Here is a 15,662-nt window from a genome sequence, read left to right as displayed (position 1 = left end):
TCGACCTAAAAGGAGAGTATGTTGAAAAATAAAACCGACTTTGGCCAAAAAAACGTCTCCGTGTTTCATTTTTCAGGGACTTATCAGACTGCCTAGTATCTTCTATAATAAAATTGCAGAATTAAATAGTTGCAGAGTTACAGAAATTTACCTCATTTACTCCTAAGCATATTTGTAACATGGAATAAAATTGCATAAGTCATTTTTAAATACATAACTGAATTCCCTAAATGACTCGTAAGATGAAAAAAACATCTACAAAATTCATTTTGAAAAGACCAGACCAAAATAACAGCTGGTCAAACCGTTTGTAGAAGCTGAGCAACCTCTCTATTGCTCGACTACACTAAACAACCTCGTAGCATTTAAGCAGGGTCGCTGAGAGGTTAGTTTACAGTGTAAAGGAAAGCCTTTTCGTCTTTGGTGCCAGAAACCCAGACAGAAGTGAGAAAAGGGGAAAAGGCAAACACAAAGGCTCGTAATCGTGGGATTTCACGAACCTCACGTGGTTACTGGATCTCTTGAGGTAGTTCACCCCAGTATCTAGAACAGCCTAACATGTCTGGCCTTAGGGGAATTTTCTCGCTCATTAAACGGCTAGAGGTAAAAGAAGCAAGTAAATAAAAGAATATTAAAACAGGACAAAAAGAAACAGGTGCTTGGTCTTGAAGACCTCGGCACTCGCTTTTGCAGTTGACCGATTTACTATTGGCTCTCGCAGTGACACATAACGCAAAACTGTGGCTAACCACACGACACCTAAAAGTAGTCATAAATTTTGAACGCTTAATATACCATGGAGTCTCCACGGGTGGTAGGATTCCGAGATTCCAACCTTGCAACCATTGCACCACTTCTGGCAAGGCAGCAGTATTAGTGCCAGTGGTAATTTCTATTATTTTCTCAAATCTAATTAAATATTGTGGGTACCTAGTGCATATTAGAGGATGACATTTAGTTCAGATTTTAATTAGGGTTTTATTATAAGTTGCTGTAGTCGGCAATGCAAAATTTAGGATAAGAGATTGTAATAGAAGAAAATTTATTTTATTGGACTTCAGTATCAAAATCAAAAGCTAAATTACAAAAATTATTATGGGGAATTACTAAAACTAAGAAAACTGAAATAACCATGTTTCTCAAGAACGGATTATTTCCTTTATAATGATTTGTTTAAAAAAAAAGAAAGCAACTCAAGTTTCTACTGTACAAGATTCTTATCATCCTTAATCTGCAGAACCATCAAAAACTATCTTAGTATTGCACAAGACTAACGGGAAACTTTTAGCTTGCAAACTTATACGAACCAAGTTCATACCAATATCTCATTACTGTTTCATCGTCTTATCTAAGAACTTATAAGTTTTTGATTCGTAACGAAATAAAGTTTTTCGATCATCTACATACAGTGAGACGAAGAAGAGTTTCGGATGCGAGGAAGAACTTTTCGACTAGCCAAATCAAACTGATTAAACTAGCATAGGTGGAATAGAAAACTTGAGGATATAGAATGAAAGGACAGAAATTTAGTGAATGCCGTTGGATATAGAGGAACCATCACATCCAAGATCGATGGAACCAATCCACTTATAGCCATCATTTTCCCTTCGCCAACCAAGTTTCAAGTCTCTCGCATTCTAATCTTCCCTTCTCGAGACTCCACCCTGACTCTCTCCTCTGTTGCTACCAATTCATTCTTCTCTCCTCTCTTGAACGCCCGTCCATCCACTCCTATGTCCGGATAAGCACTCTGGTCCTAAACAAATACTCTATGGTGGCCATTCGTTCAGTCCAAGTTCCAAGTGCAGGGTTCGAGAGCTTGTTTTGCTACTCGACCAAGTTGCTCCCGTTGCCCTCTGACAAGAGGCAGAGGGCATACTCTTTGGCTCTATCTTCTCAACCCAACTTCCATCCTACTTGTACGAACGATGTTTCCTCAGAAAAGTTATTTTCAATTCGTATACGAATTCAATGGCTCAAGTTATTGGCGAATTAATTACAAATTTTAATGAGGAGAAATTAAATTTAAAGTTCGGTTGATATTTGAAAACTAATAGGAATTGCTAGAGTAAAAAAATACAAAATTTTTACTAAAGAACAAAAGAAAAACCTAATAAAATACTATCACAGTCAATTTAAAAGTTTCGAAAACTACACAAAAAGTGGACATTTTATGCTTACGAGTCTATGAAAACATATAAGGATGGTAAATACTATAAATTTCCGAATCTTTTCGAAAAATTTTGTTTTCTATTTTTCTGAACATTTTCAAAATTTTCAAAAGGATATAACTTTTCTAATTTTCATTGGAATTGAAAATTTTGTTTGGATAATTTGCTAATTTAAACATATTTGAATATCTGATTAATCAACTTAACCTTTATTTTAGGAACTTTAAGAAGTGTATCAAAGGTTGACTAAAAATACACATCCTGGCTTAAAGTGGTTCTAAGCCAATTTTTTAGATATAATTTAGGCTAAGAATTTTGTTAAATAAAATGTTATTGTAGCTTGTGTCCTTTTTTCACAAAATTAATACATTAATTTTTAATGTAGTTTTTTTCGGTTGATAGAATTTCATCTTTTCATTATTTTTTTTCGTCTGTTCTATCGTTTTTCCAAAAATATATTTTAATTTCTAATCTTATTTTTTATGACTAAAAGAAAATCAACCCGCCCTGTCCATAAATTATTAATTATACATTTACGTAGATCGTATTTGGGCGAATAACTTTTGTCCATTTTGTACCTTATCTCATTTTTCAAAAATTTATTTATTTTTTTACTTCGAATATTCTTTTTTACGTTTAAAACAAAAACTACAAGACATGTCAACAAAATATTGACGACAAATTTGTTGCTCTTTTTATGTATGAGCAACTTGTCTATTCATTTTTTTCATAGCTTATGCCATTTGTCGAAAATTTTAATTTTTAACTTTGTTCTTGACGAATAAAACAAAAACTACGCATCCAATCAAAAAATTATTAAAAACAAATTTGCAGCTCTTTTTTGGGTGCAGAAATTTAGTCTTCTTAATTTTTGTCGTAGCTTGTCTCATATATTTGTCCACAAATTAAATTTTTTAATTTTTGATCTTGTTTTTACGAATAAAATAAAAACTAAGTGTCCTATAAAAAAAGTGGTTAATAACATATCTGTAGATTTTTTTAGGTGCACAATTTTTGTTTATTCATATTTTGCCGTATATTGCATAGTTTGATCGCCAAATGGAGTTTTTGATTGTGTTTTGGATATTGAAAATACTACAACTTTGATCATTTTCTTTTTATCGATAAAAGTCGTAAGGATAAATTGTTCGAGTTTCTAAATACTACGGATAGCCGTACATAGAATTTTTTAATCTTGAAAAAGATGGTCTAAAAATTATTGAAAATACCCTAACTTTTTGAATTTTTATCAAAAATAGCTGATTAACGAGCACATTTTTTCTTTTTGTTCCGGTTTTTTTCGGTTTCAGGAGGTCTTGAAACATGGAGATTTAAAGAAATCTGCTATTTTCAGTTTTCACATAAAAACAATACCTTCTCATTATGGCGAGAATGCAAAAAATTCTTACAACCCACCTTATTTCATAAAGAGTTTATAAACTTAAGACCATTTATCTAATTTTCCGCATCTAACAGGAAGAGCTTTACATAAATATTGGAAATACTCTAATTTTTACGAGTGTTAGAAAACAGGAAGTCATCCATCAACTGAAAATAATTGTATGGAAATATGATTAGGTTCAGTAATAATCCAATAGAGCAATAAATTCATAAGTATTTTTTGGCATACACTTCATGAAAATGGGGCCTGAAGAGTGGGAGGTTGGGCATCGTGGGGTAGTTGTGCGGGCAGCGTCTAGAATAAGGGAGTGTTGGTTGAGCATCGAAGTGAGCAACATCGTGAACTAAGATAGAAACGAGCGGGATCTCTTACATTGTAAAGTTCAAGTCTTAACCCCCTATTTTCTTCTCTTATGTTACAATAAAGTGTGAAGTTTAAGTGTGACATTTTCTTGATTTAATAACAACCCTATTTTCCCAAGTATTGAATAAAAAACATACGGTATTGGACAAGGAAAACCAGTAATCGATGAGATGACCAAAGAAAGTTCGGAATTTGCTTGGTCAGGCTGGTCGGGCCCGTTACGATTAAATTGAAATTAGTTGGAGAACTTTTTAATTGCAGATTTGATAACGCCGCCAACACCGAGGGGAACTACAGTTTATACAAGCCCCATCCCCGCCCATTATTCTCCCAAATACCCCCTTCTCGACAACCCACGAGCTGTTCGACTCTCGCTTCACGAATACGGTATAGCTCGCCGGAAGCAGTTATTATTAAATGGAAAACGCGAATAAACTTCTTACTCTGTTTCTCATTTCTTGATTCACTTCCCAGATCCAATAAATAAGTCACGCGTCGAAGATACTTTAAGGCAGTAATTTCACAACTTTCTTAATTCCTTCAACAAGTTTTAGACAAGACGTTTCCATAAACTGAGATAAAGTAGGGAAAAACAATATTTTCAACATTTTAATTAGATAACTCGCTGAAAATATTTTGAAAAATTCAAAATTATCTTATCAATTATATATGATTTCACATTTCACTTAATATTTCTCACTAAAAGCTCACTTGAAGTTTGCTTCGACCTCGGCTTCGACAAATGACGTGAATTTGACAAAAAAATTATTTAAAAATGAAAAGTGAAATGTGGACTGTGAAATACAAAATTATATGCATAATCGACCACCGTGAAGAGAATAAAATTCCATTTTTTAGATTCAAATCATCAAACTGATTCTTCAGCATTTTTGTCAGTATATGGGTAAGCGGTATCACTCAAACTTTTTAAAAAATCCAGGCTATTTATTAAAACTACATAAGGTAAAATATATCATGTACATCATTGTAAAAGTGATTTCCGACATCAGAACCCAAAATGTACATAAGACAGGAGAAATAAGATGATTTTTCAAAAAAATAGTGGAGAATACATTATTTTAAATCACAGTAATACAGGTACTATATTACTAAGATTTCAAGTAAATATATATTACATTTTTGACAAAATAGTGAGCACTACAACTGTGATGTAGAACACGATGCGTTAGAAAACTCAATTAAGAAAGTCTGTGTCACTGAGGTTAGGGATATAATTATGAACTAGAAAAACGGTAAGGCTGCCGGGGTAGACTGTATTTACTCTGAAATGTTCAAACACGGTGGCTAGTGCATAACACATAGACTGTGCGAATTGATAAATTTATGTTTCTAGATGGGCGACGTCCCAGACGATTGGCAAAAAAGCGATTATCGTACCAATATACAAAAGAAAGGGAGATAAAAGCTACTACAATAATTACAGAGGTATTAGCTTACTAAGAGCCGTAAGTAAAATATACTCAAAAATACTTATTCGCAGGATAATGAAAATAACAGAAGAAAATATTTGGTAAGTCCAAAGTGCGTTTATGCCAGGAAAGTCATGTACGGATCAAACATTTAGCTTAAGGGAAATCACGGAAAAATATTTGAGAGTAGGAAGAAAAGTTATCTGTAAATTTGTTGACCTAGAAAAGGCTTTTGACAACGTAGATAGAAGTAAACTTTGGGAAGTCCTAAAAGAGTATGGAGTCAATGGATGGTTCCTAAAAGTTATAAAAACAATATATACGGATAGCAAAACGAGTGTAAGGGTAAATGGGAATTTGAGTGACTGTTTCGACATTATTCAATTGAGTTAGACAAGGATTGCGTTATGTCTTCATGGTTATTTATATTATTTATGGACAAGTGTTTAAGAATGCCTCTTTTCGACGAAGAAGGTGTGGATCTCGAAACAGCAAGGGTACGTGGATTATCATTCGCAGATGATAAGGTTATTATGGAAGGGTCAATCGAAAACTTGCAAAGAATGTTGAATAAACTGAATGCAAGTATGAAGAGCATGGGATTCAAAATTAACGCAAACAAAATAAAGACTATATTGTAAGGATGGTTCGGGCATATTGAGAGAATGCCTAATGAACGAATAACGAAATAAGTGTATTAACGTAAAGTAAATGACAGCGTGCCCAGAGGCAGACCACGGAAAGAATGGTTAGAAAGTGTTTAAATGAAACCCTAGTTAGAGGAGACATGAGAAGCCACAGAAAACCAAGAGCCTGCATGAAAAAGTACATGGACGTAAAAGAAGCTAGAGAAGTATGCCAGGACAGAAAAGTATGGCGGCAAGTAGTTAATAAAAAGAGTGTCAGTAGAGTTAATGACGCCTAAAACAAAAGACCTTGGATACTAATGGACCCAATTGGGAAACCTCACATGACAACTTTGTGAGAGGTATGTTAAGTTGACGTAACCACGTCTTCGAATCGAGTTAAAACCTATCTGAAACACTACGTGAAATTAACGTTGAATCAAATGCTATGCTATCACATAATAAAAGGCTTATTTAATGCTCTCCTAAACCACCAAAAATTATTTGCCAAAAGCCACCCCTAATACTAACAAAACCGCCCTTAATATAAATCATGCACAAATTGTAAATCTGATCATACTATAATTAAGGGCTCATTTAATGCTGATTTAATGCCCCATTGCCAAACTTAATGCTTCACTATTTTTCTCCACACCGGAGGTTACGCCAGCGTAACACCTGGTTTTAAATAATTAGTGAGTTCTTAATTAATCTATAAATTCGAACCAATAAGAGACGTAGATATAACTAAAATCTGTGAGGATTTTCGCTAAAAATAATTAATCTCAATAATTGAAATTTAAACAGTATGCGGTATTAAAAAAAGTTAAGAGCCAATACTGGCCTTATTTTCGCGTATCGCCTTAGCGTTCAGCCAGAATAATCCCTTTTTTCAAAAGCAGAGGATTATAATTGTTTAAATGGAATAAAATTAACCTTCAATGAGCCCCCAAATGTGATATGGACAGATTTACAATTTGTGAATAATTCATATTAAGTCCTTAATTATGGCATGGTCAGATTTATAATTTGTGCATAATTTATATTAAGGGTGGTTTTTCAGTTTTAGAGTTGGCTTTTGGAAAATAATTTTTCGTGGTTTTGGAGAGCATTAAATGAGCCTTCAATTATGTGATAGGATATATCTCGATTAAACGTTTATTTCACATGGGGTTCCGTCAGCTTAACATTAAGCTAGCGTAACCCCCGGTTTTAAAAAAATATTGGGGCATTAAATTTGGCAATGGGGTATTAAACGAGCATTAAATGAGCCCTTAATTATAGTATGGTCATATTAACAATCTGTGCATAATTTATATTAAGGGTGATTTTTAAGTATTAGGGGTGGCTTTTGGAAAATAATTTTTCATCGTTTTAGAGAGCATTAAAGGAGCCTTCAATCATGTGATAGGATAGAACTCGATTCAACGTTTATTTGACATTGGGTTCCGTCAGCTTAATATAAAGCTAGCGTAAACCCCGGTCTTTAAAAAAAAAGTGGGTCATTAAATTTGGAAATAGGGCATTAAATGATCATGAAATAAGCCCTTAATTATGTGATATGACAGAACTCGATTTAACATTTATTTCACATGGCGTTCTGCCAGCTTAACGTTAAGCTAGCGTAACCCCTCCTTTTTTAAAATAGTGCAGCATTAAATTTGGCAATATGGCATTAAATTAGCATTAAATGAACCCTTAATTATGAGTTAATTTTCAACTCGATTCGAAAATGTCGTTACGTCAGCCTAGCATACCTCTTTGTAAGAATCTTCACTTGGGGTGATTAATAAAGAGATTGATCAGCAACATGGGTCGGATCAGTGTTGCGGAACGAACGCATTATTTAAATAATGTACACATGAATTCTAGATCAATTTTAAAATTTTATATACCTTCTCATTAGGATGATAATTTAAAAATATATGCTAAATTTATGAAGGCTAATTTCCCGTTTTCCCGATCGGTGTCCACCCTAAATGACTACTCGAATTTAAAACTCAAAATCTTTTAACCCTCCGTGTACAGACACCTCTTTCCCACCTTCCGTTTACAGACAGGTTATTTTAAGTCCTATTAAGGTTTTGAACTGTTTCTGACTTTCCAAAAATTTAGTAAAATTCAGGGTTATTTTTTTAAGTTTCTACTACACGATCCAATTATTGTTTGTGTCAATATTTAAAGACTTGTTTTCATCAAAATTGAAATTTGGGGAAAATATAGACAAAAATCGATATTTGTTAAAAAAATTTCATAATTTTGCAACAAATAATTTTTTTTTATCGTTGCAAGATTTAAAAGCTTAGACTATGACCTTTGAAAAAAATATAGACCCATTGACGACGGCTTTAAAAATTTGAATTATTAGAAGACCTGGAAAATGAGAATATTTTCCAGTGATTCGCGACGGTAGAATGTAGAAATATACAGAAAGATATAATAAAAATACATATAAAAAGCAGCATATTGACTCTTAATGCATATTTATTTTACAAAAATAGGTCAGAAATACATAGAAAGTTCATGCTGCTCATATAAATACCTGAGAATACTAACTAAAGCAAAACAATTAATGTTCTTTAGCATGTGAAAGTACTAAAGCGGATTACAGACAGAGTCTTTTATGTCACTGTACGCACTTTCACCGCGCACCGCTCAAAGGTTAACTGACGAACTGCAACGCTATGCTTCCATATTTGCCCAAAGGTAAGAGATTTCAGTTTGAAAAATCGTATGTGCCTTAAAATCCCCTGCCTGTCAACAGAGGGTTAAAATCAGATTAAACATTATTTCTAATGTCTATAAAATTGAGGTTTTCCCCTGTAGTCTTAAAAAAATAACTATTACAGGGAAAGAAAGGAATCCTCATCTGAGTGGGTTTCTCTGAGTAGGAAGCCCATGGAAGAGGCTTTTGGTAGTACATACCAAGAGTTCTAGTGCTTCGCTGAAAAGGCCGGTCGTAATTGGCTGGAGATTTGAAGATAGTTCATGCTATGACGTTGAGTGCCAGACAGTGAGATACATACACACAAGCTCGAAACGTTTCGCGGTGGTTCCGAACCGTTTTGAGTTCGAGAGTAACGTCGAGTGGTCCGTTTGATGAGCCAGTCTGATATAGAAAATTCGTATAGAGATGGATCATCTTCAACAATTGCAGTGACAGTCAACTCGACCATTATCTCAAATATAATTATATAGGAAAAAAATTACGGAGCCGTGGTTCCATCAGTACAAAGTACTCGGACAATATTATTTCTTGGAAATAACGAGGCCACCGCATTTTTTCAAGTATTTTTTTGTTGCAGAAGTGATCTTTTCAATTATTTCAATTACAATGATAAAATAATTCATTGGCCGGAAGGGAGAGAAGTTCGATGAACCACACTAGGCGAAATCGGAAGTTTCTTATGCATGAGGCTCGAATTAGAATTTAGGATCGAAATCAAGAAACTGCTTGTGGGCACAACTAGTAACTATATCTATGAATTTACGCGCGAGCACGTCTGCATGAGGCTGTGTGTGACAGCATGAGTTTTGGAGAATGGTTTGGAGTTCAGGGAGGAGGTGAGAGAGAAAAGAAGAGGCAGTAGGTCCATGAGGGAGAGGAACGGGTCCACTGTTCGGAATTTCCAACGTGTGCACCGAGGTTTGAGGTTATGCGGGATGGTTGCAGCGACCCGCGAGCATGCGTTTATTAAATTGCCATCCCACCGAGCCGCTCGAGTTCTGCCAACCATCTCCTCAACCCCTTACTCCACTTTCTCTTTCCCCTATTTCCTACTCCTTTCAGCCCTTCCGCCACAGCGTTGCCACGTTTAAATTTGAATTAACTGGTCGGGCGTGGTTCTCAGGTACGTAATGCTAATCCGTAAACGCCCTGAGCACCTCTACCATGTGACTACAGGATTTATATATGCACATAAACCCGTAAACCGACCCCACAATAAAGAGCTTCGGCAGCCAGGAGAGGGCTACTGCGCGTTTTATTATTTCCGAGAAAACTTCGTTATTACAAGAGTCCAAGATCGTTCTCTTGTTACTTGTCTTTTCTGCTTGTATTCCAAAAACCACCCCTTCCTTAAAAATTCTCTTTATTAAAATTACAACTCATATTCTTCTCCGATTGTACACTAGGGTTGCTCAAAAATAGGTCAATGTTCATATTACGTTTGTTAAAATACCAAATTTTTGTAACTTCCCAAAAAAATAAGATAGATATTTGTTTGCATCGGACAGTATTCTATGTTTTCGCCAGGCCACTCTATTTCTTCATAAAAATAACACGGGGAAAACTCCCATATCTACAAATATCAGAGCTCAAGGCGTAATTTTCAATAATACGAGTGCGAATTAAATGAATCACTTAAAACCACTTACTCAAATGTGATATATGAATTGATTTTTTTATTTTGACCCCTCACCCCATCCAGCATGTCATAAAAACCACCCTCTAAACAAGAATTGAGTACTTTACGATATATTTATCGTAAACATTACTTCTGTGTTGTTTTTTAAGAAATTATTTTTAATGGTCAAATTAACAACTTTATTGCTTGTCCTGTTAATTATCAATTGTTTGAACAATTATTTTTTGTTAAGTAAGAAATAACGAACAATAATGTAATGTACAATCGATCATTTTCATTTTCATATTAAACTAATTAGTTCCAGTTATTTAGATTAGGTGTGAATAAAAACTAAGTAACGAAAAGTGTCAACATAAAAAAGAGCTAATAACATTTTTTGAAAAATTTTCAAAAAATTTTTTTGTTACATTTCAACATTGAAAACTGATTTAAACAATGACCAATAAGTAGATCGATAGCTTTCATCTTTGAATTAAACTAATTAATTGATACTTTTCAGAAAAGCTATTCATTTTTTATATTCTGTTGAAAAAAAAAGTTTACTCTATTAAAAATGTAATAATTATGTCGAGTTTCTTGATAAATTTTCTAAAAACTATATTTTTTTGCCTTGTTCCAGTCAAAAGTTGCATTTAAGCAATAAAAGGTTGTTTAAGCTATTCACAACAACTCAAATCGATCTTTTCGACTATTTATATTGCCTAAATGACAGCTGCACTGTTATACTGTCATGATCTGAGAAAACACCGTTAACTGCAAAATGAACGAAGCTGAAAAAATCGACGAAAGCTGTTCGAATCTTTACTCGCTTGTATCACGGATTCTAATTCATTTTCTGCAGTTTTCTGCAGTTCTGCCCCCCCCCCCCAGTTTTTGTCAAATCTTCCAAAAAACTGATCCAAGAAAACAAATTAAAATTAACATTTTAAGCCAAACAACGCATTATATGAAAAAAATCAAGAGAAGAAAAACTTTGCTTTTTGAAACCCCTACAGGACTATGATAACAACTTTTTTAATTTGGTCGAAAAGTTGAACATTCCAAATTTGATCGTACTAAAAAAATGAGACAAAAATTGTTCATCCAAAAAAGAGCTATAATTTTTTATGGGACACGTAGTTTTTGCTTTAGTCGTAAAAAATAACATTCAAAATAAAAATATTAAATTTGTTTGAAAAAACGACACAAGGTATGAACTTTAATTACCAGACAAAAGTTGTTCGCCTAAAAATACCTGTAAATTTATTATTAATCATTTTTCGATAGAACGAATAGATTTTCTTTCAATCGTAAAACATAAGATAAAAAATGCAAAATTGAACTTTTTGGAAAAACCACAGAAGAGACGAAAGAGGACGTAGGCTCCTATATACGACCCTATATAGGTTCCTATATTAGACCCTATGCCAATGCGTAGTAGTATTTATTTAATCGTAAAAAACAACATTAAAAATGAAAAAATTATAAACACAAGGAAATAAGAATTAGTATGATTCAATTTTTATGCATATTATGAATTGTAATGATATAAATTTATTGAAATGATACATGTTTCAGAGCAGCTTAGAATACAATTTAAAGCAAAATAAGAAACAAATACAAAAATAATCATGATAAATACAATTTGCTTTTTATTTTGTAATTTTTTAATAAGTAATCACAGACAGAGTAATGTAATTGATATGAAAGTGATGTGTATAATGTAGAAAAGTTGACACGTTGGACAAAATCGAGTGCGAAGCACGAGATACGTGATGAGAATGTGTTCGTTAAAGCCTAAAGAGCTTTAACAAAAGAGAGTTCAAAATCACAAAATTACAGTTGTCGGTCCCTTCACCTTTGGTTTTAAAAGGTCTGTGCCCGAATGCGGAAGAAATGCAAAGACCAAGTGCAGAGTGCGATTGCCATCAGTCGCGTGCTATAGGTGCGCTCATACTCTCGAGCTAAGCTTTTTTAACGAAAGAGAATTCACAATTACAAAATTACAGTGGTGGATGTTTTGAGTCTTAATTTTAAAATGTTTGTGCAAGAATGTGCGAAAATATAAAGACCGAGCGCGTAGCGCGAGGTAAATTCATAATCGAGCGTGAAGCGCGAGAACCAACAGTCGCGTGCCCTAGGCGCACCCAAACTTGCGAGCCGCGTGCACAGCGCGTGATACAAATGTGGCCACGTAGCGGGCAGATTTCTTTTGTTGTTTTTGACTAATTTGCATATAAATTTTTCATTTTTGCAACACAAATTGTTAAAAAATGTTAATTAATTATCTAAAATGCAGTTGACGGTGTTGATTGGGATGCTGAAATTCAGAAAACGCCGTAACGTGCAGTTACGGCTCTCTTCGAATCACGGACCTCAGAAATAGACCTGTCGTGATTTGAGAAAACGCCGTTCACGGCAAAAGAATTTCGCAGCTAAAAATAAATGCAGTTACGGCGTTTCTCGAATCACATACGTTTTTTTTTATGTTCGATCATTCCGGAGAACGGTGTAAGCGCGTACGGACCTCTTGGAAATCACGAAGGCTCGAGATCACCACCCGATAATTTAGTAAAGTCCGTAACTGCCCGTGGCGGCTTTTTCTCGAATTTTTCGGTGACATATTCAGCTGTTCATTATTTGAGCCTGCAGTTAACGGTTAGTTACGGCTCTCTTTCAAATCACGACTCGCCAAATTTTGCAGTTAACGGCGTTTTTCCAAAATTTAGCAATAATTATTCTAAAAGTTATTAACAATTTGAAAAAATTATTCTACTAGTCAGGTGCATCTTTTCTTCACGATTTCAACGATATAAAAAACTCATTTTTCGATTTTTTACAGTTAACGGTGTTTTCTCAAATCACGGCAGTATGGGTCTTTATCAGAAAATAATATGAATTTTCAGCAACCAGAAGAAAAGCACTGTTTTCCAGTGTATTTCTCAAATAACTTAGCTAGAAAACTCATAAAATGCCATAAACATAAAAACGAACACATTATTCTTCAGTTTTAACTTAAAAAACTTTTATTCGTGTGATCTTTATCCCCAATTCGTTAATTAACTAGTGTAACACTGAACGCGTGACCAGACGTACAAAAAGCGTCGATTCAGATCGCTCAGATTGAATCAGGTACACCTCAAAGCAAATGCATTCTGGTAGCGGGCTAACAAAGCTTTCGTTCAGCCAAAAGTTAGGGGTGTTCCAGCTACACCTGGATTGGTGTTTCTTCGGAGAATACAATTGCTTAATCACACGTAATATACCTTAACCATACCAGCATTCGTGTGCCTTACATCTGTACGGTTTGGAATAGAAGTACGTCTGCTTGAGAGAGGAAAATGTTTTTTGATGAACTCAGACAGAAATTCACAACCATAATCATATAACTAATAATTCCCAAGAAATTCTTTTACTCTTGATTCTTAGAGAGGGGTTTTGGGGGGGTTTTGGGGGTAATTCTAACATTACCTTTTTTTAACCACCCTACTGTAGACACTACTGGTATGGTACTAGAGGCCAGTAAAACCATTGGTCTCGTACAGTTACAGTTGTTTCCAAATAGTGTACCAGTACATTAAATAGTTATTATTGAGGCTTTTACGTTGTACTTGGCTAGCACACTAAATCAGCGGTCACTAGAATTAAAAAGAATTCCACGAACATAAGAATTTAAAAAATTTCAACTGTTTATATGGCCACACTTTTCATTTTACGTGCACAAAACTAGCTACAAATGAAACGTGTAAAAAATAAAAATAATTAATTTGAAAAACTTGATAATAAAAATTAAAACATTTAAAATTGTACACCGTTAAAGCAGTATCCTTAAAAATTAAATGGACTAAAATTTACAACCTACAAAATTAGGCTTCCTGATTTTTTTCCCTAATCAAACTAAAGATGTATTTTTGTAATTTATTGTCCCTTGCTTGCACCGTACAGCTTATATAAAATTAAAAGATAAATGTTGAAAAAATTATAATATTTTTTCTGTTGAAAAAAATATTTTTGTAAAATAGATGAAATAAGTAATTATAAAGTTTATATAATTTTTATTTATTTATTGATATCATTTTATATATTTTATTATATTTATTATATATTTATTTTATATCACTTACTTTTATTATTACTTTTCTAAAGATGAAATAATGTCTTCCAATTTGGCTCACTTTTTAAAATTAACTTTTTGCAATGTAATATCATCAACGTTAACAACAACATTATCTAAAAGAACTTAAACAATCATCGAAACCGTTGATGGTATCATATTGGGATCCAAAATACTCGAATACGCCACCTGGTGACAGAATCAGAAAGCCCTGAGCGTAGGTAAATTTCGACGGGAAGTATAGGCGAATATACGAAAATAATTTTCCTAAGGTTTTACAGTGTTTTTTACACTGTTTTTTACAGTGTAACCGGGATAAAAAATAAAAACCGATAAATAAAAAGTTACAAATAAAATAAATCAGACTTTATCAATGGAGTTTTCGCCACGAAAATCAAGGAGCAAAGTGTTTTGTTGTATGTTTGGCTGCTCCTCTATTGCTCGAAAGCAAGAAAATATATTAAAAATCTTCTAGTACATTTACAGCATTTACTGATAGTATGGCTCGAGAAATAAAACAGAATAAAATAAAAAATGCACGAAATTCAAACGGATTTTCAAGCTTGTTCCACTGACAATAAAAAAGTTTGAAGAAAAAGTTACAATCATCGTTAAGTATTTATCTTTTTTATTCTTCAATGATTTTTCAGCATTCCGAGTGAAAATAATCAAAGCAGGTTCTAAATACAAATATTACTTTATGTACAAATATATCAACATAATATCAAATCTGAAAAAAGTTACTGCTGATTTGTCATTGCAAGTTGATATGAATTAAATTTTCCAATGAAATGTCGATAGTTAATATTACATTTCAAATGTTTATCAGGGGAAAAAATTGAAAAATTTATTATTTAGACAACAAGAGTTTTTAAATTCAAAGCTTTCAAAGAAAATTCAATAATAGAAACTGAAATTTAATTTCCCACCTCTTTTCCGAAAAATAGAAGGTGTCCTGCATGTAAAATTCTTTCTCCTTCTACGAAGTTTCTACATGCCGGTATAGATTTTGTGAAATCACAAATTTGAGCTATTTTTACTTTTATTTTTAAGGCTTGAGACTAATTTTCAATGTTTTTACATGAATAGATCCGATTTCTGGACTAGATACGAGGGTAGTTCAATAAGTCCTTAGAATCAAGTATAAAAACAATTTTTTTTGGGTAAATTTTTTTTTATTTTTCAACATAATCTCCTTGGAGCTCTATAC

At 33.4% G+C, this 15,662-nt stretch overlaps 1 protein-coding gene across 2 annotated transcripts in view; it reads right to left on the bottom strand.

Annotated features, from left to right (window-relative positions):
* Nucleotides 1–15,662, bottom strand: part of LOC117167642 (beta-1-syntrophin) — a 708,662-nt gene that overhangs the window by 533,987 nt on the left and 159,013 nt on the right. The window lies entirely within an intron of this gene.

This window comes from Belonocnema kinseyi, chromosome 2 (assembly GCF_010883055.1).
Source record: "Belonocnema kinseyi isolate 2016_QV_RU_SX_M_011 chromosome 2, B_treatae_v1, whole genome shotgun sequence".
Classification (NCBI taxonomy): Eukaryota; Metazoa; Arthropoda; class Insecta; order Hymenoptera; family Cynipidae; genus Belonocnema; species Belonocnema kinseyi.
This window is presented reverse-complemented; position numbering and strand designations above follow the sequence as displayed.